General features: G+C 41.6%; 1 long non-coding RNA gene across 3 annotated transcripts in view; it reads left to right on the top strand.

Moving 5' to 3' along the window:
• The window catches only part of LOC134417290 (uncharacterized), a 73,847-nt gene that overhangs the window by 32,909 nt on the left and 18,854 nt on the right, over window positions 1–22,084 (top strand). The window contains exon 2 of one of the 3 annotated variants that reach the window (XR_010027546.1): window positions 21,682–21,844. The exons of the other annotated variants lie outside the window; for them this stretch is intronic. This is a non-coding gene — a long non-coding RNA (uncharacterized LOC134417290). The remainder of the gene's footprint in view (window positions 1–21,681; window positions 21,845–22,084) is intronic. 3 annotated transcript variants of the gene reach the window in all.

Genomic DNA, 22,084 nt, shown 5'->3' with positions numbered 1-22,084 from the left:
AGGGGTACAGGAAGAACCAAGATTGAAGGGATCACAGACAGAGAAAGCCTGGAGCACCTCTGTGCAGGGGATTATAGAGCCTCAAAAAACAGGAGCACCTCTGTGCAGGGGATTATAGAGCCTCAAAAAACAGGGGGTAGATATAATGGAACGACCAATAAGGTGACACTCGGGGTGTGGTTTTGGAATAACAATGAATCAGGATAAGGGAAGGGGAGAAGGCTCAACAGGGGATGGGTCCATGGGATAACTGGCAGGGAACATTCTGGAACAAAGGGCAGGGTTGCCTGGATGGACAAGGCAGAAGGGGCAGGAAGAGTCTAGAACAAAGGCAGGAGACAACTTGAGGGACAGCTGGAAAGGCGGGCACAACTCAGGGAGGAATCAACTAGGGAAAACATGGGGGTAACAGAATATACCATTGAACATTCAGTTTAACCAGAGCCAATGAAATAAACACAGACCACAACACAGAAACGACCAGAAATTCAGTGTCAAAAATCTGTTGATTGAAGAGAATCCCAAAACAACTGGCATGGCAATAAATAAGTAAAATCAAAGGAGTTAACCTAGGGTTGTTTCAGCAGTAACAGTGACACTAGAGTCAAGATAATTTTGCCATTTTACCAAGGAAAGCAAAATACAATAGCAGAAAATACAGCATCTTTCACTTGATTATACAATTAGTATTTTCAGCTCCACAGGGAAAAAGCTGAGAGCAATTTTAGACAGATTATTCCCCTAGACTAAAAGTTCACAGTAAAAAAGACAATGTAGGACCTGCATGTGTGAATGCCCTTTAAAATAATCAGATACCTTGGCTTCTAAGTGTGGGAACATTACAAAACTGCAAGCAGCAACAGGAGACTTGACATCCAAAGACCTCTCCCAGTGATTACTGCCGAAAAGGAACAGATGTCAAGAACTGAGCCCGCTCCCAGCCCTTGGAGGCTGAGGCAGGACCCTCCCCAGCCCTTCAGCACAGCTTACCACAGTGCTGGCAACAGGCACTGCTGCTCTCAGTCACCTTCTTGAGGTGGGTGTGCTGATGGCCTGGGGAAATCAGAAAATTAAATAAAGATAAAAATGGAGAAACAGCTACAGAGAACAAAAGATTGTAGAGGCCCAGAGCAAAAGTTGAAACTGGGTCATGCTTTATATGAGGGTGGTTTGCAACAAAATGAGCTGGTCCCTTCTCTAACCTTGAAAAGAGGGAACTGGGAGCAAAATGTCCTGCTTCTCTCCTGCCTGGGTAGCCTTGCTCCTTCTTGGATGTGTTATTGCAATTGCTCACCTGTTCGTGTGCCTACCTGCAAGATCAGGATGCCTGTGAATCAGGAGAGTACTGTTTGCTTCCTAGACAGGCAGCCTTGATGACTCATTTGTTGGACAGGGACAACGTGATAAGACGAAGGACCTCAAGCAATGTGTTTAAATGGAAAATTAAGTAAACTGAAGGATGCATGTACACACACCCATCATGATTTCAAAGGTAACTTTAAAAAAACAGCACAAGAGTCAGTGCCTTTTCAGTGCTATGCTGTGATTTAAGACGCGTCTATACCCAGCAGGGAATATTGAGGCAAAGAGCCCTAAAACACCTATTTTCAGAGCTGAATGCTATATAATTACTAACTGGCCTTGCTTCAAAAAAGCATGAAGCCTTACACAAAGCCATCTATGTTGCAACTGGGACAGGAGCCAGTACCCTCATGTGTCCCTGTGTTGCTTTATGGAGACAGATCAGAGTTTCAGAGGTTGACCAGGGCTCTGTGCCCTGCTTTGTCGAGGGGACGTGCCCGATGAAAGACTTCTGAAACCACTGTTAAAAATCCGTGCTTTTGGAATGAAAACTCTATGTTGCTTAACTCAATTCCAACTAGACCAGCCCATGTTATTTTTGGTACGGGTATTGTAATGACTACTAAGTGATTTGAATTGCTGCTAGAAATTTTGTGCCTGTTTTACAACCCATAAACTTTGGGCTGTAAAACAGAAGCTGTGATTCTAGTGGACCATATTTTCCTCGGCATTTCTGCTGCTCCTTTCAGTACCAGTGAACTGTGAAGAAGCCGCAGTCCAGATTAACCGTCAGCCCTCTGCCTTGTTTTCTCATTGTCTCTTGTGGTATTTTAAGCACCTGATGTGTAGATGACAAATACCCATGTTGCTGGCATGTGCCTATGTGTTGCTGCTGATTGTTCGACTTTTACTGCTGCTACTTTATGTTCCCCAGAAAGAGGGAAGGGCTGCCATAGAAAATAATTTCGACATTAGCTCATACTCTTCAATAGCCTGGCTCCTTCTCCATATTTGCTGGATTTTTACTTCTGCCATTCCCAGCACAGCATTTTGTACGAATGCAGTCAATAAAATGAGCTGGCTGCACATCTAAATGAAAGCAACAGTGTAGGGTGGCAATGCAAAGTGTGCAATGAGAATTAACCCCCAAATCAGTGGGGTGGGAAGGGGACTCTTCAGAAGGAACTTCTGGATTTACTTTCAAGAATGTTGTTCTCTGAAATAGTAGGATGCCTCTAAAGCCTTCTGCCTGTAGTAAATGTTCCCACATGGCACAAGTTATGTCAAAACTGTTCTTGAAGTTGTGGTTGCAGAAAAGGCATCTGCTCATAATCACAGACCTTTTCAAGTGGTTTTGACCTAGTCACTAATGTTTTTACTGGAGTTCCTTGAATAACTTAGTCTTCCATTGTAACAAATGTCCTCATATACAAGTTACCGGAGAAAGGCTGTGCCCCTGCAACTTGTCACAAAGAAGTGCACATGACAATCACACTGTCTTTGCAGCTGAAATGAGGGAATTGCAGAGATTCTAGCACAGTAAAATTAAAAAAAAACCAAAACAGTCATTTAGCCAAAAAAGTAAAAAGTGAAAGAGAAGGAATTTTAATGGCATTGAAATACACATCAGTCAGAGGAAAACTAGTCCATTTTATCAGCAAGGATTTTGTTACTGACAGCTGCCTTCTCTAAAACTTTGCCATATTGAGAGCAAAATGAGACATCAAGCAAAAGCAGTTTTAACCTAAAATACTTGCTTATTGTGTTTTGAATCATATTTTCCTTGTGCCTAGTTCACTAAGTACAATTATTCTGCTTTGGAAGTCATATGAAAAATGATGGGGAAACTACAAACACTCCAGTATCAAGTGCAGACTCATGTCTACATGTTCACACTCGCGCTCTCTGGTGCTTTTTCCTTTTAATTATGTTATTTTTCTAGCAAGGAACAGATTACCTGACACGGATGTCAATTAGTCATCATTTCCCCACTGCAAATCTTACCATCTGTTCAAGATTTCTTAGGATTCCATGGGAGTTTTTAACAACTATTCACAGGGCCAGATCTTCAAATGTTCAAAACCTGGTATGATTATTCCAGAGTTTAAATTAACGTGGAGCTTTGTAGAAGAAAGACAGTCTCATCCCGCTGGAGCTAAGCATTAGTTTCAACTAAATATGTTTGAGGATAGAGACCTGAATTCTCATTAACTCTGGATGCAATAGTTCGGTGTCTTTAATTCTTACTAATGTAGCCATTTTTCTCTTTCTGCTTTTATAAGCAACAACAAAAATCAGTTTATTGCAGAGTGCTTACCCTTTATAAAACACCATGTACTGCACAAAGGTGAGTAATCACAACAACCTTGTGTAGGAAAGCTGATGCCATGTGCAGCTGCTTGTTTTGCTCCTCATCTACCCTGTTCAGGGAAGAGCAATAGGTGTTTTGAGTCCCAGATAAATTCCTGTAATGCTCCTAGGATGTAGTCAAGTTCAAGAAACCCCAGAGTTTAATCAAAGTGCAATTAACTTCAAGGAAACCAAAGCAGAAAGGTACAAGGTCTGATCATCAATAGTACTGATAAGCTCTAAACTTCATTAATTTCAATAATAGATGAAGTGTGCTCAGTCCCTTCAAAGATGTCAACTGTTGTGCAACTTTCTCAGTACTGTTTAAAAAAAGCCTCCTGCTTTGTGCTGTTGATTAGTCTGATTCTTGCAATATTCTACTGTAACAACAACCGAAAAAAGCAACCAAACAAAAGCTGCTGGTGGTTTTCTTGGCTTTGGCAATTTAACATAATAAAAGTTAAAAATGAAAGTCCAACTTCACTAAATTATTTTAATAGATGAAATAAAATATTTCAAAAGGAATTCTTCCTTTTGGGTAAGAGTCTGAAAATGCATCACAAACACCAGAAATTACTAATGCTGATAATCCTGCCACTGTTCCAGCTGACTAAAAATAGAGGTCTGTGACAGCCTAAGAATGAAAACATTCAGTCAAAAGTCTGTAACTGCTAGTCATAGTTTCATCCCTTAAAATAAATCATCAGTGCAAGGAATGATCAACAGTCCTGGAGGAGTAAAAGCTCATTCCCCTGACTGCCCAGGGGGAAGAGAAGGGCTGGCAGCCTGGCAGTGGGGGGTAGGGGGGAGGATGTGCAGCTGCGGCTACGGGGGCCTGGGACACCACCAGAGGACCAGGAGCACACAGGGAGCAGTGGGAGCTGCACTGGGAAGGGAGATAGGGTCTTTTTGGCAGCCCCACCCCACCTGTATCTCGGGGAAGCTGCCAAGGGCCTTGGGCCGGTCACAGCTGGCAGAAGCACAGATTGCTTGAGACTGCTTGTTCTCTTCCAGGGCAGCTGGGGTCAGAGGAGACTGTCCCGGCATGGGACATCTTTCATCTGGAAAACACCACCTCCATTCACTTTCTCTTCTCTTCTGCTGCCTACTATACAATCATCTGATAAGACCAGCTGCAGCATTTTTATTTGCTAGGAATATGTCGAAGATCTACTTCTCACAATTCAGGATCATGTTCCTTTGGGGTTTGTTCCTCACTTCTTTTCCCAGTTGCAACAACTTGCTTTCATTGGGAGCATGTTTTCAGCCTGTCATACTTCACAGATCTCACCGTCTGATGATGTTCAAGCTCTCTTGAACACAGTTAAAAGTTAACCCCCTCTCCAACTTTTTCCTCTCTATGTTTTTTAAAGACAAAAAAGTTATCTTTTTCTTTTTCTCCCCTAAATCAATAACTCTTTTGAAACCTGGGATTAAATTTTCCAGTGGTGTAATCTTGTGCAACAGTCAAGGGTGGAGATATAAATATCATAAAGTCCAAATTCATCACTGAATCTGGAGCACATCCACAAATTTAAAAGCCAATGGGACACTCAGAGTAGAGATAAACACAGATGGACAAAAACATTGCCAAAGAAAAGGATTAGACAGGACCCACAAGTGACATGAGGAAATGATCAGATCAAGTGCATTTTACTCCCACAAACGACCTTGCTTCCCACCTCTTCCAGTAAGATGAGGCAAGAAATTTGTTACCCCCCACTAAGAATTCCTGCAGCAGAGAATCTTTTAAGGGTGCAGTCAATAAGTCTTGCCTGGCTTTGTGCTTCTGACTGATTGCTCTGTGACCTCCCAGTTGCTGTCATTCAGCTATGGGCAATACCAGAACTTCCCCTCTGAACCGTGTCCTAATTCCCGTGACTACTCTGGTCTGCTATGTGTCCTCTGCTAAAAAAACCTGGCTCATTGGACCACATGTGCATGAACTTGCTTTTTTGCAATAAATCGTTTCACTGCATACACATAGATGGCATTCAAAAATTCTGTTTTTCCTCTAATGAAAAGGTTTCTGGTGGTGGGTCTACCTGGCCAGCATCATTTGGGAATTACAAAAAAAAAAAGGAAGGAGCAGTATCATATTGCTCCCTCTTCTTTTTTACTTATCCCTGAGGGCTTTAACCCTCTGGGTATTGCAAAATATAAAAGGAAATATTTAAATTTTGAGACAGCTCATTCCCTAACCAATTCTCTTGCTTGATCTCAAGTATCTGCCTAGTTAGAAAGCTACTATCAGCATACCTACTACAAGTGTTCACTGCCCTGAGAGCAGGGAGTGATGCCTCCTGGAGTCAGCACCTAGCAACATGCTGGATGATGTTCTGCGAAGCTGAAAAGTCTGAATTGGTTTAAGCAGCTCTTGCTGCCATTTCTGTCTGGAGCAGGCACTTGCAATGAATGTAGTAACCTAAACAGTACATGTGTGAGTCACAGGAAAAGCTTCAGCTAAAGGTTCTTAATGTTGTGACACACTTTCCTATATTTAGACACAAGGAATAATGCTTCAAAAGTTAGAAAAACTCAAGTAAGCTTGAAAATGAAACCTCCAGGATGATTTTAAAAATTCTGCCTGACTTATCTGGGAAAAGCAGCCAGTGGTCCTTTTCCCATGAGGTCAGCCATTAGCAAGTGGTGAAGTTAACACAGCAGTCTGCTCATATAGTTCAGATACTCACACCTGAGAGATACTTGTTACTCTGAGCCAGCCAGAGTCCCCAACTTCACCTACTCTTTTTTTTCGTTAGAGTTTTTAGCTTTTTGTGAGCTTTTTGGTTGCTTTTTGTTTGTTTGCTTGCTTGCTTTTTTAATGTTCTGTATTTGCAGATGCAATGAAATGTTGCAGTTGCTGCTTCCCATTCATTTCTGGGCATGGTTGGTCCATACTTGCTTGTTTGTCAAGAAGGTGGCTGCATTCCAAAATCCCAATCCCCATTTAAAGTGGGCCCTGATTCCCTTTCATGCTCCTATAAAGCAGCAATTGAAAAAGACTTTATAGGAAAGCCTTAGCAGAAAGTAGATCTGGGCCCTAAATCAACTGAAAACACCTATTTGTCAGGTAGCTAATTGAAGATTTTATAGCCATTTAAAAAAACTTGTTATTTTTCTGCAGTCATCTAGGAATGTCATTAATAGCTCTTCACAATGGTGCCAAAAGACACTTCTTGAAGGGATTTAATGCCCAGACCATTGCAAATCTGGTCTTTGTTTTCCCCTGTTCTCCATCCAGCAGCTATGAACAAAACAGACTTTGAAGCCTGCAGCATTATTAATCTGAGACTTATTACAGTAAGAGAGAGAGAAGGAAATAAATCCCTTTTTTTAGCACTCCTAACTCAGTGTAATAGCCCAAGAATGACAAGCTAAATATTACCCTGAAGTTATCAGGCTTTATTTCTCATGACAGATAGCAAGCAGCATATTGCACTTTATCTTTTTAAGCTGACCTGACTGCAAACCAGGAATGCACAGAATGCCAAGGTCCTCCTTTCCCTCTGTGAAGACTCTCTCCAGGAGAAACAGGGTATCATGGTGCAATATTTAGCACTTAGCTCTTGTAGTGCTTAGGACAAAGATATGTTCAGAGCAAGCTGGTTCCTTGGAAAAAAAAAATCCAAAATAAAACCATTTCCCTTTGCAGACTTGTGATGCACACACACGTGTTGATTCTGGAGGCAAATGCAGGGTTTGGTTAGGGAGAAGCACTACAAAAAATCCAGACCATCAACATGTCTCTGGAGCTCAGCTTTGATCAGCTTCCTTTACTGTCCAGTACAACAGCTGGTAACCACTAAAACATTTGAAATGATGTCATGAGATACAAGAAGGATCAGCTCTGAGTGTAAGATGTTCAAATGCCTTTACAATGAAGACACTCCTCTCCCTGTCAAAGGCATATTGGGTTAATGACAAGGCCATGCTTTATGGGTTCCTAAAGACTTTGCAAGTGGTCAAAATCACCAGGGATAAAAGTGTATTTTAATTTCTGTCTAACTACTTTTATTTATCATCTTACTCATAGTTGTATGATGATAAATTGTCAATTTTTTTGTTGTCTCTTCCCCCCATATATTTCTCTCCCAATAGAAAAGCTGCCTAAAAATTACACGTCTTGTATATTTTCTCATATTTTAATCAGTCTGATACTTCAGTTTCTAAAGAAGGAAAACCAGCAGCAAACAGAATTTAACACTGAAATACTGGGGGTGGAATCCATCAATAAATCATAGCAGTCTGCTGTAGCCAGGAAAAGGTGCTTTCGTTCCCCATTGGTTTGGAAGTTGTGACGACTTTTACTCTCCTTCCAATTTTACCTAACCAGGAAGACAGGCTTGTCCTTAGTTAGACATTAATAGTTTCTGAAGAAGATGAGAAATTAATTCATGTGGCATCTGAATACTGTATTCCTTCATTACTGGTGTTTTGCAGCAGGACTCAGGGTAAAGGGCCTGTCATTCACCAACATTGTCATCATGTCCATCAAAATACGCAAACATCCACATGGCTGCTTGCCTCCTGCTTGCCATGCTCTGGAATATTTTCTGCTGTTTCAAAGGGAGGCTGCAGGGACAGGGTTGCAGCTTTCAAGCTCTGCGCTGGACAACTTGCTCATCATCCCACACTTTCACTTTTCTGCAAGGCTTCTTAGAGCCTAAGAGGCTTCTCTACAAGCAAAGCACATGCATTTTCTTAATTAATGCATTTAAAAGAACATTATGCAGAATTTAGATACCCATTTCATAACACTGACTCTCACTGTGCTGCAGAAAGAGCTTAATAGGATAGAGCAGAAACAGAGGGTAGCAAAATGGCCCTGCAGCCTTTATTCAGTTTATCTGTAATGTTTTGTTATTACAAGAATACTTGGGGTTATAATTTTTTTCTGTGCTGGACGGATAGATCGTGTTTTAGTCTTTTGTAAGATGTTGTTTAGATCCCATTTGGAAGGCTGTGGAGAAAAAGCTCTTTTCATAATATAACAATCAATTTTTTCTATAAATATCTGCTGTCCTATTTATTCTTTTGGAATTAAATTCAAATTTTTAAAAATTGAACTTGCTGCCAGAGGAAGCAAAAAACAGTTGCAAAAACTGTTTAAATAGGTGCCATTTGTGAATATAAACAAATTCTGGGATTTCGTTTTTATCCAAAGGCTTAAGTGGTTTCATAATTTCTGATGCTGGTTTTGAGTGTTTTACACAGAAATAGACCAAAGCATGTTGAAAATACACATAAGGAGTGTTTTAAAATAAGGCTGGAGATCAGAATGGGAAGCTGTGAACACAAATTAATTACATGTATGGGAGTAGCAAAAGGGAGAGGGAGGTACTCACTCCACATTTGGAAATTTTAACAAATATCATGCTGTCCTATGATCTCACAGTCTGGAACTGTAAATGCAAGGAGAAAAAAAAGATCAGTAGGATCTTTGGGATCAGGATAAGAGCCTTCAAAGAACATGACAAGGTAGATGTCTACTGAGTTCTAGTGGTGGTTCATGAGGCACCATGTCATCTGCATGCCTGCAGATTCTGCTGCTATTTAATGTCTATTTATGGAGCCCTTAAAGAGAAACCACTTAAAGATCAATAACTCACAATGGGGAAAAAAAAAGGCAAAGAAAGAGGCAGAAACATGAGGAATACTGAAAAATGACTGACAGCATGGTTGCTAAGTGATGGACTAGACCCTACCTTAATGTAAAGCACTCCAGTTCTCATTGCATTAAGCATGTTCCCCTGAGCTGAATCCCTCCCTGCCTGCTGCAACCACAACACCATCTCTCTCATTTGTATCTCCCTCTGTCTCTGGGTGACTCTGCATCAGCAACACAGAACATGGCAAAGACAGGTAAAATAACCTGCATTTCCAGATCCATGTGTGTGCTGCGGCTGAGGGTAACACCTGTGGGCACAGCCTGATCTGTCTCCTCTCTGCCCATGGTGCAGATGGTTGGTCACCCTCACACCAAGCCGTGGCCTGTCACAGCCCTTCTGCAATGCGCCCTGAGATGAAGGGTGATTTGCTCTTAAGGGTTTTGGAACTGCTAGTGGGAAAATGTCTAAATTATCCGTTCAAACTGCATGAAAGGAAACCAAACCAAAACAGACCCTACTGAGATTCATTTTGGCTCTCCGCAAGTGTCCTGGTAACCCTGCGCAAACACACACAGGTAAGCTCCTCTATTTTGCACAGCTTGTCTGAGCCAGGTTGTCAAGAGGCACTCAACCCAACCCCAGCTTTGAAAAACTGTCTGCAATGATATAACTGTGTCACAAGCCTGCTCCCCAGGGAATTTCCAGCATTTGCTCCCCTGTCTGAAAAACATTTGTCTTAGCTTAGTTGTCCTGCCCAGCATCATGTCCCCCTCCACCAAGTCCTTAAAAGCTGACTGCTATTTGAAGAATGACTTCAGTCTCACGAGATCAGAAGCTGTGGGTAGTCACACACAGTTATGCAAAGCCTCTGAGGTAAACGATGACACAGTGGGCAGGGAAATGGGAAATGAGAACCATGTGGCTTTCCAGAGGGCTTTTTTTGTATTTGCTATTTCGTTATGTAGTCCCTCCCAAAATTACAAAGGGAAGTAAAAATGTGATCGTACTACTTCTCAGTAATAAGCCCTGTTTTCACACACATTTCATTTTTGATTCACTCCAGATTTCATTTTTTGTGCCACACAGGATAGCAACTACCAATAAAGATCGTGAGTTTACTGTTTCATTGATTAAGAAGCAGTGCCTGAGCTGGCCATTTACTGCTTAGCTCTATTGTCCCCAAGCTGATAACAAGTTCACAGGCAGGAGCTCTGGATGTTCATCTCCAGATTCCATCACTAGCATATTTTTTTTAAATTTGGTTGTTTAAACAGGGACATTTCATCTCGCCTTGTTAAACAGCCATAAATCTGCTTCCTCCACACTGCTAACTTATAAGCAACTTCTGATTCGGTCTGCAGTTCCTTTGAGCTCTGAGAACCAAACACTGTGGTTTAAAAAGATTAAAACCAGAGATGAAACCTAATTGTTGTTCCATGCATCTGCTTTAAATTGGTTGTTCTGTTTATTTTAGAGACTTCCACTGGTGAAATGAAAAAGCAAGCAGCCATTCTGTAGATTTAGTCTTGCTACATTGGGCTTTATGCTTGCCTTTTATTTACCCTTCTCTTTCAGACCATCAATGAAATGTTGCCTGTGTTGTAAAATCAACATTACTGGCAATTAGCACAAGCCATTAATTTAAGTGCTACCTCTAAACTATGTTCTGCCAATGTTCTCTAGGTTCTAATCAGTTGTGTTTTAGCTATGGATGACTAGTCCACGGTTCTGCCCATTGAAGGACCATTAATCATAGTATACCTTATAGTATACCTTTGTCAGAAGGTGCATGCACACAAATGCCATTCCAATACTAGCAGTCCTTTCTTGTCTTCCCAGGGCTCTGCCTGTGTGCCCAGCACCAGCAGAAACACTCTCCCATCCTCTACAGGAAAATAATAACATGGTTCAGCTCTCCCAGGATTCAGCAACAGAGAGCCCCAGAGGTGTTACCTAGTAAAGGAGGGGGACACCTCACTTCCTAGCCTAAGGTGGCACTCGAGGGATTAACTGCAAGGGAGAAATTCAAGTGTGGGCAAGGCAGTTAACATTGACAGGGACCCAGGAACAGATCTACCGTTTATGCCAGCCTCATTTCCTTACACATGCAACCCTTCCTCAAATCAGGGAAGTAAGATAAGCACTGCTGAGAAAGCCATTTAATTTCACTTGAATGGTCTTCAAGTCTTGACCAGACCAACAGCATGTTGAGGTATCCCTGTCATATGTGACTTGGGGAGCTGAAATATTATCTTAGCAGCACAGCTTTTGTGGACCACATGAGCAACCCATAACTGCTACTAAAGAGTCTTTAGAAGACAGTTTAATGTTTTGAAGCTCTTTTTAGCAAAATGGGCTTGTAATCGCCAGGGTGTGTCCCCGTGTCACTGCAAACAATGTTCTAGGGTTGTGCCCATGCTTTGAAGGGCCAGGGAGCTGATGGGCTCTGGGGAAACTGGCAGGAGCAGAGCAGATGTCCCTACAGACACTCTCATGATGCATTTGTGTACTGGGATGTTTGATTGTCAGCACAGAGTCCAGATATCATGGCTCCTCTGCAAGAACCTGAAAGAGGTTTTAGTGAGGTGGGGTTCAGTCTGTTCTGTCAAGTAGGACAGGAGAAAATGGCCTCAAGTCACACCATGGGAGATTTCATTTTGGCATTAAGAGAAATTTCTTCACCAAAAGTGTTGTCAAGCATTGGAACAGGAAAGTGGTAAATGCCTCATCCCTAGAAGTGTTCAAGGCCTGGTTGAATGGGGTTTTGAGCTACCTGATCTAATGGACGGTGTTCCTGTCCATGACAGGGAGCTTGGAACTTGATCATCTTTAAGATCCCTTCCAACCCAGCTTGTTCTGTGTTTCTGGTGTATGATTTGCATTGTAAGGAGTGTGGTAAGTTTCACAAAGCAAAGTCCTAGCTTTTCTTTTTAAAGTGAGTAGACAATCCAAGCTTGTGGCAAACTGCAGTAATCTGCTCAAGTCTGTGTAATGTATGGGGATTTGACATCCAATTGCATCCCAGGCCATTCTAGGGACAGCAATAATGCTCCTGGTGCCAGGCCAGGTTAAACACGTCTGCACAATAGACCTTGCAGATGCTCAGTTGGACAGATGCAGAAATTTGATGTTACCCTATTTTCAGATGATAAACAAGAGCTCATTATGTTCTTACAAAGCAAGGACATAAGAGCCATGACAAGGAAGTGGTTTGCTGCAGCAATGGCATCCATGGCTTGTAATTCCCTTCCAATTACAAGGAGTAGGCAATTGTTCATCATGAGCAATTAGCAAGAGAGAGCTGAAAGAAGAGAAGAAGCAGCCTGCCATGAGCAGGAATAAAAAGGCTGTAAGTGAAGCTGCACACTCTCATATGCTGATGCACATCTGGCACGGCTCAGCCCTAATCAACAGTTGGCCTGTACTTGCAGCCATCCACACAACAACTGAATTCAGCCCCGAAAGTCTTCCTTAGCAATTGTGGCAAATACCACTTCACCAAAACCTCCCTTTGTTCTCCCCAGAACATTGGGCTTCCTTCCTTTTTAAACAAATCTCTGTTTAAAATTCAAAACAATAAAGTTTATGCCCTTTCCCTGCTCATCTGACACAGAGTTTATTTGCCCAGGAACTTCCTGGCAGGGTGGAGGAACCTGAAGATGGATTAAGCATAAATAAGGCCCAAACCCACCATCTTTTAAAATTTCTTCAGCCAAATGGTATGTACCACTGGGAAAAAAGAAAACAAACACAAACCCCTGAGGTTTCAGTGAGCCTGTTAGGGTCTTCTTGTGAAAGTGATTTTCTACACATGTCCATGGGGTGACCAACAAGACTTGGTTTAAATGGTTGTTCAGTCAGCTTTGGTTGGTAAAACTGATATTCCCAATTTCTCATTTTGAAGGTTTTGGCCAAGACATGTGGAGTATGTAAGGTTAGGGAATATACCGCCTTCAAAACACAAATAAAAAAACCTCAGAGAGCTTCCATCTGCCCCAGTCATGTGTGACCATAGCTGTATTACAAAATTGCAATAATAATGCTTTCTCCCACATCCTTCCACAAAGCTCTGAGATTTCTGAAAAAAGCATGTGGGCAGTGATAGAGGTGCATCCAAAAGGGAGCAGTAAGTGGCTTGTCACCCAGAAACTGCAACTGCCTTATAGCAGCCTTAAAAAATAAATAGGTATGTTCCATTCCAGGGAAAAGAACCCATAATAACCATCAGCAACAATGAAAAACAGTTACTTTTAAACTTTAACTTTATGTAAAAATTATAATTTTAACATAAAGCTATACTGGTGAAACCACTTCTTTTCATATTCTTAGGTTTTTCTGATGAGGAAACTTCAAAGATACATGGGAGACATCTTTCTCTTAGTGCACCACCTGGGGACAACCAAAGCAAAGGAACTGTTGTGTTTACCCAGGATCCCAAATCTTCTCAGCAGTACTATATGGAAAAAAAGCAGAATTGTGGGCACTCAATCTGCTAGGTACCCCTTGGTACAAGAGAGCAGCTGTAGTGCGGCACTAATCTGTGCAGGGCCTCAGAGAAATAAATCTCACTATTTAAACTCTCACCAGCCACAGGTGGGGTGTCCAGCAAGATGCAAACCAGTAAAGTATCAGTAAGGCACTGGCTGCTACTAAGATACATTCCTGATAAATGAAAATATGAAAATATGAAAATATTTCCTTCTTGAAAATATGGTCAAACTTTTCTTAAAAAATCAATGTTTCTTAGCTGGTTGATAAGAAAGTTGATGGTTTCAGTCCAAAACAAGCACGTGAATCAGAAGCCATGAATCAAATTACTATCTACAAGAGATAACTTTGGTATGATCTTCCCTAGCTCCTAGCTCAGCCATGCCAAAGAACTTCTTAGCTTAATAATACTGCTCAACACTGGCATCAGCCCAGTGGTTCCCAGCACTTCCTTATTCATGTGAATGCTTTTGACTCAGCACTTCCACAGTTCCATAAATATCAAGGCTGACATAATTTAAGCTGCAAAAAGCATTTATATACATTAAAACTCAATGGCAAAGCTAACCTGCTGCTTGAGCTAAGCTTTGATTTATGCACTGAAGGTTTCTACTAACCAGGCTTACATGATGCCTTCCGCACAAAACTCAAAATTTTCATTTGCTTCTTGTTCTGTAATAAAACAATGCCTGGAACCAAGTCATCAACCTCCATGTTTGAGTTGTTTGGTTTAGGTTGATTTCTGGGCAACTTTCACAAGGCAACTCTTCTGTGTTGCTGCTAAAATAACAGTCTCTGAGCAAAGCCTGTTTCCACTCCTGTGTGTTTAGGGATGTGAGACAGGACCAGACAAGATGGATTTCACAGTTAACATCACTCCTGTCACCAAGGATCATGCACACCACCTACTGTGCCCAGAGCATTATACCAGCATTTATTCAAAAGCAATGCCAGATTTATGGCATTGCTGCAACAACTGTGAAGGGAGTCCCTCAAGATTAACAGTCTAGGTCACCCATGGTGACCTCCCTACCCCATGATCCTGAGTTACAGTGAGTTCACTGTAACCATCTTTCTCTAATGCAAACTGAAAACTCCATCTGGTTCTTCCAGTGAGTGAAAATGGCCCTGCAGTTAAGAAATATGATATTAAAGCTTTTCCTTTTTAAAGTAGCTTCTTCACTGAAGACTCAAAACTGTCCATTTAACATCTTGCCCACTGACTCAGCAATTTTATTTCTATATCCTAATCAGCCATATACAATAAAAGAACTATTTCTGTGAGAAAAATATCTTCTGACATATTTAAAATAAATGTTCAAAAGGTATGTGTGGTATTGAAAATTCAGTTAAATAGACCCGTACAAGTCATAAGCAAGGATAAGCAAGAAGAATGCATTTGGGAACAGAGTAGAGGGAAGGAATAAAGTGGGCAGAAAAAAACCAAACTGAAAGAACTGATGCAGCTCCTATTGCAGATATTTGCTGGTGGACACCTCTGTATGATAAATTTTCTAGCACAGCACTTTTCAGTCTCTGCTATAGGCAACGTACAGCTGTGCTGTCAACACTTTGAATAGCTTTGAACATCTTCGGTATTATTCAAAATACAGAGGGACAGGAATAGGCTTGCATCCTTAATGCGGTGTGAAACATGAAGGTTGTAACCTATAATGAAAAGTCCCAAAAGTCAGTGAAGCCACTGCATAGGATGGTTTGTGTTGCTTTGAGAAAGCCTCAAATATCCTGTTTCAAGTTTCTGTCAATAAGCTCTCTTTCTTCACTGTGCTAATCCAATTTCACTACATTAAGAGCTGCAATCGTGATGTGAAAACTGCTGCACTGTGGGTGCTTGCTCAGCATCCCAGTCAGTGGCTTTGAGGCTGGTGCCTCACCTTTGGACTAAGCTGACCTGCATCAGTGCATCAAAGCTGTGAATATGCACCACAGGCCTGGCCTGCCAACACTAATCAATGGGAAGGCTATGTTGCCCTCAAACTGTTTCTCTTCCACATCTTGTGTCTCTTCCTGCAGCATTGTCCCCCACAATCTATGGAGAGATTCCTAAACCTAGCAGGTCAAAATAGAAAGTGCAGGTTTACCTGTGCCTGAACCAGGTGGTTGGTGCATAATGAAGATACAGAAGAGCTGGATTTGATTTTTGTTTCATTAAACAACTGTCTGTGACATATTCTGATCAATCCTTCAGCAAGAGACCTGGCACAAGGCTGGGAATTTGGAGGTATGGGAAGTGGACTGGGCTGAAATAATAGGAGCCATGTTTCCACCACATGACTAAAAGGGATGAATGAAAGAATATACCTCAACCTAAGTATGAGCATATTCCAAAAAGTCTTTGTCTATTGTCTATTTGTCTTTGTCTGAGAGAAGAGGCTGCTGACAAATGGGAAAGGAATGCACAATCAGGTTTTGTCAGGTTTGACTCCATCGATCTTTGTGCTGCAAGTTCTGCCTCTTGGATTTGGTTCTCAGGGCGTGCCATGAAACAAGAATTTTTGTTTCACAATTCAGAGGGAGGAATAAGAAAGAGGGTTTTTATTTTAAGATTTAAAATCTGTTTTCATTACATATCAGAACAAAACCACTGTATTTCCAAAACTTTCACATGTAAGGCCCAGAAAGGAAAGAGAATAGAGGCCAAACAACAAATAGGTCCGTGCCTCAGTGATTCCCCTCTGGCAGGGAAAACCTGGCTCCCAGCTCCCAAGCATTGCCAGACAGGAGAAGGATGGCAGCTTGGACTCCCCCATCAGAAGGCGAGGGATAGCCAGGTTTTCTCCCTGCCCCCCATACTCTTTTAGTTAACTCTCTGTCTCTTCTGCCTCCATCTCCTTGGAACCCCTCCACTCCACATAAATAATTACATATGAACAGAGCTACAGAGAATGAGAGTATGCAGTCCAGCGGTTAGGAAGCTCCCGGGAGATAAAAGGGAACTGCAGATTCAAGTTCTTGCTCTGTCTGATTTGAAGCTGATTTCAATTAAGTATTCATTGGAAGAAAGAGGAATGGCCAGTGCAGTTTGGCGGCCAGGGACTCACTCCAAATCAGAGCAAGGACTCGAACCTAGGGATGCACTTGCCAGGGAAACCTCCGAACCACTGGCAGATCAATCAGCTCTCTCACATGACGGAGGCGTGGGAGGGAGGCTGAAGCATTCGGCCAGTTCTGTGGGAGCTGTCTCTTCTGGGGCCTTTGCTCTGAAAGGAAACCTATTAGAAAGCACATATCCAGCCAGTGTGCTAAAATAATCATGTGAAGTGATGTACAAGTGTGTCTGTTCCTCTCACCCCATTATGGAGGCCCCCACACAGACAGTCTCCCACTAGAATTGGAGAAAGCTGAGAAGCTGACTTCAGGCATCTCCAGAGTCGGACTAATTTTCTCCTTTTCTGCAATTCCTCTACCAAACTAGGAAGGTTTTCTGCCAATGTTGCAGTCGAAACAGATACATTTTCTCAACAAGTTCCAGAGAAGCATCATTTTCAGGTGGAAAAGTTGGTTTTGGATTGTATGGGATGGATCCAATACTAGTAAAGACTAGCAAAATTATCAATCATAATGTGGGAAATGGAGAAGTCCTTGAGAAATGTTTCTGTTTAGATTCAGAAGGAAGCAGGATGATATATTGAAAGTCTCACTTGATAGTTACTGTTCCATTGGCAATTAGTGATGATGTTAAGCAGCAGTCATTATTAACAACATTTGTAGACCTGCAGGACTTGATTGCAGTCTTGGTTAAGATTGACAGCTTGGTTGACAGGAGTAGATGCAATAAGGAAAAATATATAGATCTTATAAGGTGTTTAACTTGCTCCCACATAACAATCCATTACTGTTGAATGGCTTAAAAGCTGTCTAATGAATGCATTTCTGGAAGTATTTTAAGCAGAATCACTCTCATTCAGCGAGGTGTTCCATCTGGAGTCCAGAGGGTGTTCTATTCTTCGTGTCAGCTACTCCTGTCACATACCAACAGTGTAGACAGAAACAACACAACTGCAGTAGAAGTTTGAGGCAACACCAAAGGGATGTAGGATGATAAAAGTGATGGGGGAACAACTTTGTTGTTAGGATTAATTCCTTGTAATTTCTATTACTTGCATTTTCAGAACCAAATGTGAGTCATACATCTTGCAACAAAAACTTTATGTCACATTTAAAGCTATAACCAGTGATTCAGATATAATTTGCAAAAACTTCATGGTGACATTAGATAATCAGCTGAACATGATCCTCCAGAGCAATTCTGATCCTTAGATAAATAAGCAGGGGAAAGAGTCAGTGAATAGCTCTAGTGAGAATATTGCTGAAATACCACGTGCAGTTCTGGCATCCAAACTTTACAAAACACATTCAAAATTTGGAAGGGATTCAGAAAAGAGCTACAAGAATGATCTGTGGTCTGGAAATCAGACTGAGACTAAAGAAGTTTAATCTGATTTATCCCAGAAAAGTTTAAGCAGTAATATGATCACAGCTCACAGGCACCCAGATGGTAGAGTAACTATTACAACTATGAGAAAGAAATTTTTAACTGTAGGTGTCATATCTAGTGTAAGAGGCATAATAAAATCCATTACATAGAAGGCAAAGCTGGACAAAATTCAGGGCAAGTTTGGAGCAAATATTTTCTCATAACTGTGAAGGGCATAAGGATTGAACACAATGAACTGAAACTCTCTGCCTCACAGTCTTATAGAAAGTCTAAAAGCAGTCCATTATTATGAACAGAAAAATTAATGAGGTCCTGCAGTAAAATTTGTAGATATGTCATGCAGGAGGTCAGACTAGAGGATGACCATAACCTATCCTGGGTTTAAAAATCTCAGAATATGTGGCTATAATTTCCTCATTTTTCCTTTCTAATGGAAGATGGTCACTGACTTTACTATATAATTTCCTATGTGTCAGCATCTGTCAGTGTTGGACAGCTTGAGGATATTATGATGTGGGAAGAACCTTGTTAAATATCCACAGCTAAAAATAATATTTAAGGAGCTTTAGGTCTATTACTGAAAGTTAAATAAGGATCCTGCTGCACACTGCAGACATTGCTTATCTTCTTCAAATGACATGGAAATTTTGGTTCTCCAGAATATTCTCTTGAATGGAATATAATGATTTTTGACTTTCTCCTCCAACTAATAAAGAGGTTCTGTGTTTTTCTTTAAACCAAAAGGAGACTACAAGAACTAGCACAGGCAATGGCTGGTTTTTATAAAGACCAATATCCCTTCTGAACATTTTATATGGCAAACAGTTGCATCAATAAGTGAGATGAGATTCAAGGAAACTCACAGATACTGTAATTCATTGTTCATTTCATCCCTCTTTTAGGTACCGTCAAGTGCTACCCTTACTGCTATCATTGCATGGTAGGAGGAGGTTCCACTTTCCATAGGAGATGGCTACAGAAAGGCTGACCAGTAAGAACTTACTAAAAATTGGATGTGGGCGCAAAATAACATCCACAAAAACAGCAACAAAAGAAAACTGACTTGGGCTCAAGTTTCTCTAGAAATTGTGTTCTGGTTCAGGAGTGCTGTTCACAAACACTTCAGCAAATTTTGAATGATTAATGGCTTTCCTTGTCTTCCAATATAGAGCAGATTGTGTCCTTGCACTTGTGGTCAAGTCTTCCTTTGAGTTTTGGGATTCATTGAAGCCAGAAAGGTATCTAATACACTAGGAGGGGCACAGGAGATTTTCCATTGATGTTGTGTGGAAGAACTTTCTCCCTCAGTTCCCCTCCCTGTGGGTTAATAGTCAAAGCAGAAGCAAAGGTGTCAATGGTCTAATCCTCTTCTTACAGTAACTTCATGCTTTGATCTCGTTAGCAAAAGTCTTGGCCTAACAACAAATGTCCTGCTGGCACATCAGTCCCTGGACAGGACACTGACAGCTTGCATCTAGTGCTTCAGTAGCAACCAGCTGAGGCAGCACCTGCCAGTGATCATGGTGCTCTAAAAGGCACCAGTACAACTTATTCCTCTCTTAAACCCTCCTAGCCCCCATATCTAGACTAGGGAAAATCCCTATCTCTCTCACTGTATGATAACCACTACTAAATAGTGACTATTCTATGTAGACTTCTATCTTTCTTCTATAGCATGTAGGTAGCATATCCTTCTTCTCATGACACTGAAACTCAGGGGTGAGTCTTCAGCTTGCATTTCAGCTGATTTCCAAGGTTAAGCATATAGATCTTCATTTGGTTTCACACATATAAACACCTTCAAGTATGTTTTGCCAAGCTTAAGAACATTACTTTCACATTTTGTTCAGAATTTGTGCCTGGCGCTTTCTACTAACACAAGATTATATTTGTCCACATGCTCTCTACAGGATTAAGGTGGAGCCAACAGACCTAACTCTCTCTAGTCTAGCAGACTAGACCTCCCTATTATCGAGCAGCACAGCCCAAAGCAAGAAGAGACTGCTATACCATTGACTTAAAAGGCATTGCTCCTGAATGGAGAGAAATCTGGAATTGCTACTGTGTAAAGACTAATGCTATTTATTGCATTGCAGTGGTAATCACACAGAAATTAGTAATTCAGCATACTTGGCATTGTACAGTCTCACACTTGCATTAAGAGTTAAACTACATGATCCTCTTCCCCTCCTTCTACCTCTCAGTAATGATCCAACATAGTACTGTGAAGGGAAAATATCAGACTTTTCTGTGAAATTCTGCAATACAAAATCATTCTCATGAGATCGAATGAAGTGAAAGTTGAAGATTATGTAGGATAAATTCAATGAGCCATAACAATATTACCTGTCCAGTAATTTTATTGCCTTTCCTTATCATTCTCTTCTGTTTCAGCATGCCCTATTTGCCCACTTGTTAAAAAAAAAAAAAAAAAAAAAAAAGTAAAAAAAGGCTATGTCTTCTTTGCAGAGCTAAGCAGGGCAAGACTGTCTGGGCATGATCAACTTGGATGTTGAAGAGCCAAAATAATAAAACTAGCAGATGCTTAGACAGCAATATCTGTATGGATGTATTGCAAAGGGGGCATTGCTGTCCTGCCCCCTGGTGCTGCACTGACTTTCGGGGCACCAAGAGCACATGGAGCCAGCTGTGCAATCCCACCATCACCAGCAATGGGTGTCAGCAGCTGGGGAAATGTTCCTGACGCCTGGAACAGGCCTCACAGGCAAGCTTGTCTGGAGACACAGTGCCACATGCAGCACAGTGCCATGGCTCTGCTCCAGGCCGGGCTGCCCTGGGGAGCCCACACCGCAGACAGAAGTGGGAGACAGGGGCTGGGAGCCACAGCCTTGTCCTGACAGCCTTTGGCTAGACAGGTCTGGTTACAGCAGCTGAAGATCTGATCTGCAACACACAAATCCAATATGAACAATACAAAAATGGAAAGCATCCTGTACTAGGGGAACATCTGTTTAGGCGGTGAAAACCCATCATTCTGGGTGAATCAGCACAGCTGAGACTGCTGTTTGGCTGCCTGAGTGGTTGATTTAATTTTTTCCAAGCTTAGCTTTGTGCCATCACTGAGATTTATTATCTGTGGCACTGCTCAATCCCAGGAGGTGCGGTTATCAGGAGGTACTTGGCTCCCCAGCTCTGTTACTGGGCTTTGCACTGCATAAATTACAAGATGCCCACTGCACAGGAGATGAGCAGACCATCTGTTTTGCCTTGTGTTCTGAATTCCTTACTGCATCTCCATGTTGGTACTGATAGCACTGAACAAGATCAAGATTCTTCACTGGCGTAAATTGACAGTGATCTGTCAAAATCTGTGATGCAATGTGGATTTGCCCTCGCTAAGCATCTGACCCATCTTCAGAACCCTCTGGGTGAAAACTGTTGGGTTTCAGGAAGCTGATGGTCTGATATTCTCTGTAATTAGGCTGACACTGTTAGTTTGGATTTCTCTAGGCCCTTCTGCAGTCACTGTAAAAGGCAAGAACAAATCTTGTTCTTTGGATGCCTCCTCCGATGAAACAGAACTGTGGCCATTTGACATGAGTATTAACAGCTTTATCAAGCTTATGAAAATGAGTCCAGGAGAAACAAAAGATCCAATCTCTGCAGCCTTGAGGTGAGTTCTAGAGGACTCTATTGCATCTGCTGCTGTCCTGAGGCTATGCCATCCCAGGGCTGCTCAGGCAGTGTATATAATCGTGATTATATTTTTTTTTTCTGTGTCTAGGCAAGGCAGTGGTTCCCAAATTAGTTTCTAATTAGTTCCCAAATTAGTTTCTAATTCCCAAATTAGTTTCCCTTCTGATACAAGGCAAACAATTGTGCCAGGTCCATGTACAGGTCACTTGGCTGATAT

The sequence above is a fragment of the Melospiza melodia genome, chromosome 4, assembly GCF_035770615.1.
Source record: "Melospiza melodia melodia isolate bMelMel2 chromosome 4, bMelMel2.pri, whole genome shotgun sequence".
In the NCBI taxonomy this organism is placed as follows: domain Eukaryota; kingdom Metazoa; phylum Chordata; class Aves; order Passeriformes; family Passerellidae; genus Melospiza; species Melospiza melodia.
This window is presented reverse-complemented; position numbering and strand designations above follow the sequence as displayed.